The sequence below is a fragment of the Austrofundulus limnaeus genome, unplaced genomic scaffold (genome assembly GCF_001266775.1).
Source record: "Austrofundulus limnaeus strain Quisiro unplaced genomic scaffold, Austrofundulus_limnaeus-1.0 Scaffold51, whole genome shotgun sequence".
Taxonomy (NCBI): Eukaryota; Metazoa; Chordata; class Actinopteri; order Cyprinodontiformes; family Rivulidae; genus Austrofundulus; species Austrofundulus limnaeus.
Window position 1 is genome coordinate 612,839 of NW_013952453.1, and position 3,112 is coordinate 615,950.

Below are 3,112 nucleotides of genomic sequence, written 5' to 3' on the forward strand. Positions count from 1 at the left end.
GTCACAAGTTTTTGCCATGGATATTTTGTGGGTCAGAAGACAAAAAGTTTGGGAACCACTGCCCCAGAGGACAGCGCCTCCTGGTTGCTGGTTCCAGGGCAGACTTTAAAAGGATCTCTGACTACTTGTTGTCCTTAATACATTGTTGCTTCTCTATTCTACTAAAAGTTGTTTGTGTTATGTTCATTACATTTTTAACTTAAGCAAATTGCCTTCTTTTTTTTTTTTTTTTACTAATGCAATGCGTTCTAGGAACAATGATGTAAAATAGGTTGCAGATGAGACCAAAACATAAAGAGTCAAGGTTAACAATAACAAAGTTATATCTTGTATTTGTTTCTGCACAACAATATGTGGGTGAAAATGATTAAACATAATGTTTAGTAAATTAGCTCTGTAGTTAATCTCACATAGCTCAAGATAATATATGTTTATTATTTAGCTTGGAAGCTTTTATTACAGTGGATATACGAACAATACAGCAATGATTTTATTAGTTCTGGAGCTAACAACATGTAGATTTAAGCTGGAGAATCAATGCCATCAGGCTATATTTATTAGCGCTGGAGCTAATGCCATATACGATAACTTTTAACCCTAAACAATAGGTCATTGACCTACACAGTATATACACCTCAGGATTAGCTCTGGAGCGGTTCTTATTATTCACAATTTACACAAAAAATATGGTATTAGTTTTATTAGCTTGGGAGCTAACGCAAAAGCTAAAAAGGCTAAATCTGAGATGAGTCTTAACCTGAAGCAGCTCTGTTATTCTCATCATCATATCATCTTTTTCTGTTTCAGTCTGAGTCATTTCTACATTCTCCTCTCTGACAATGCTCTCTGGTTTCATTTAAAATGTCAGACATCCAACTCGTCCAAAGCATGCTCACAACAGATCAGCCAGTTTACATCATTTACCCAGAATACACTGCGGCACAAATAGCARCCTCAGTGTGACATACATGTTTATAATTTATAAAAAATTAAAGAGCCTATAGTATTTCTGGTCTGATTTTTATAATTGAAGTAAATGTTTCTTAAATACTATTTAATGTTGACAGTTTCCTTTTAGCCCCACCCCCTCTATGTTACCCAATGGGACATTATTTTTCTGCCTATAAACAAAAGATAATATTTTGCAGCTGTTGATTCACATAAATCTCCTGCTGTTTGTTGAAATATGTTTTATAAATTTTTGTTTAGATTTAATGAGTTATATGAGGCTAAATGTTACATATGTATGGAGATAATTTAGGGTTTTTTTCAGTTTCAATTAAAAAAATTAAGAAAAATAAGTTTAACCAATCAGAAAACAATAATAATTTCAACCCCAACAAATAATTTCAAACAGACAAAATTAAAAGAAATAAAAACAATTTCAATAAATAAATAAAATTGAGAGCTCGAATAGCAGCTTGGCTGTTAGGATGAATATTTCCTTCTTTGTACTCTGCAGGTCTTTGAGAGATGCTGCACACTGGTGGACTGCATGCATCTCAGCTTGAGATACCTTTACAAAACCACCTGGTGGGTAACTGTACTCTCTCTCACTGTGGTTGTGCAGACTCAGCACCGCTGCAGCTGACAGCTTTGGTAGGCAGATCTTTTGAGTCCAGAGTGCCACCTCCATCCAGACTGGCTCTGGTATCAGTTCATCCAGTGATTCCATCCTGAATGTCAGTCAAATCGGTCCAACGGTTCATGAGATAGTTTGGTAACAGACATGAACGCTGAGTCTTGAAACAGGTCTGCAGGACAATGAAATGTATAAACACCGGCTCACCACTGTACTGACATCAACTCCCTGAAGCAAGCCATCATTCCCGCTATCATACTGGTGCCTGAAAAGAAAACAACAGCCAGCCTCCATGACTATTGCCCTTCGACCCTTTGCTGCTCACCGCCCCAACTTCTCGACAGAAGATGGCCTCAGCTCTCTGCCTGAGTCTGCAAGACATGCACAGCAAAGTCTGAAATGCTACTCCCAGGGAGTTCAATTCAACAAATGGTTTATTGGTCCACAGATKGAGTAGTTCTGTATAACTCCATGGTAGAGTCACATTAACACTACTCAAGAGTCAGCCCTCAGACACCAGGAAGTAACTCGTTGATTTACAGCCAATCACAGACTTAAACATGAACTAACCAACATGAACAACTTATTTTTACACTACTGAACATTTCAACAAGGCTACCCAGCATCCTGTTTTTAAGGGCAGAGCTCATTTAACTCTCTGACACCGATAAAATCTACTCTGTGAATTATCTCCAACTCTGGATGTCAATTAACTCAAAGTGTTAAATTAACAAAAACACAAAGACTCTTATTTTGTTAGAAAAATTATCCAGGTTTTWATGAAAACAAAGTCTGTTTAATGGTCTTTAACTGCTGAAAACCTGTAGAGGCAGAAATATTAGAAACTAAACACATAAAAACAGCTAAAAGCAGATCAGCTAAATTTATCTAATGAAGTACAGCAACCAACTGAAAAGCTTAAATGAGCTAAACAGTAAAAAAAGTGATTCCATTTGTTTAACCTAAACTTTGCAACACAATTAAATATAAAACAGGGCAAACATTTATTTAAGTATAAATCTTTATTTTTCTTTACAAAAATAAAACTTTTCATCTCAATTTGATAAAGTTAAGAAAGTTTATGAACTATAAAAACAAAGTTTTTTAAAAATACAAACTGTATTAAGAATCATAAAAACTGATTTCAGAGCTTTTTCTATAACATATGTATTTTTAGATTCAAAGTACACGGATATTTAAAGATATTGTAGTAGAAACATGAGAATAAACAGGTGGAATGACAAGGAGACAATAATTAATATGAATTAATCTCAGGTGTTTCCTGACTTGTCTGGTTGTTAAAGTGCACTTTGGGTCGAAGTTTCAGAATAAAACCTGTCAAAACATAAAATCATCTTCCAACTGGATTTATTTGTAGAAATGGATAAAATAATAAAGCTACAAGAAATGTTTTATTTTTTTATTTTTTATAATTAAAATGAATAAAAGACAAAAGAAGATTTACTGAGTGAGTTTGAAACTTTGAAAAGAGAAAATAAAATCTATAAAATGTCTCCCTCTGCTGTTTTA

At 34.4% G+C, this 3,112-nt stretch overlaps 1 protein-coding gene across 1 annotated transcript in view; it reads right to left on the minus strand.

Moving 5' to 3' along the window:
* Nucleotides 1-2,585: 2,585 nt before the first annotated feature.
* The window catches only part of creg1 (cellular repressor of E1A-stimulated genes 1), a gene marked incomplete in the record, with an annotated part of 3,530 nt that continues 3,003 nt past the window's right edge, over nucleotides 2,586-3,112 (minus strand). Inside the window, 1 exon segment of the mRNA XM_014008589.1 lies at nucleotides 2,586-3,112.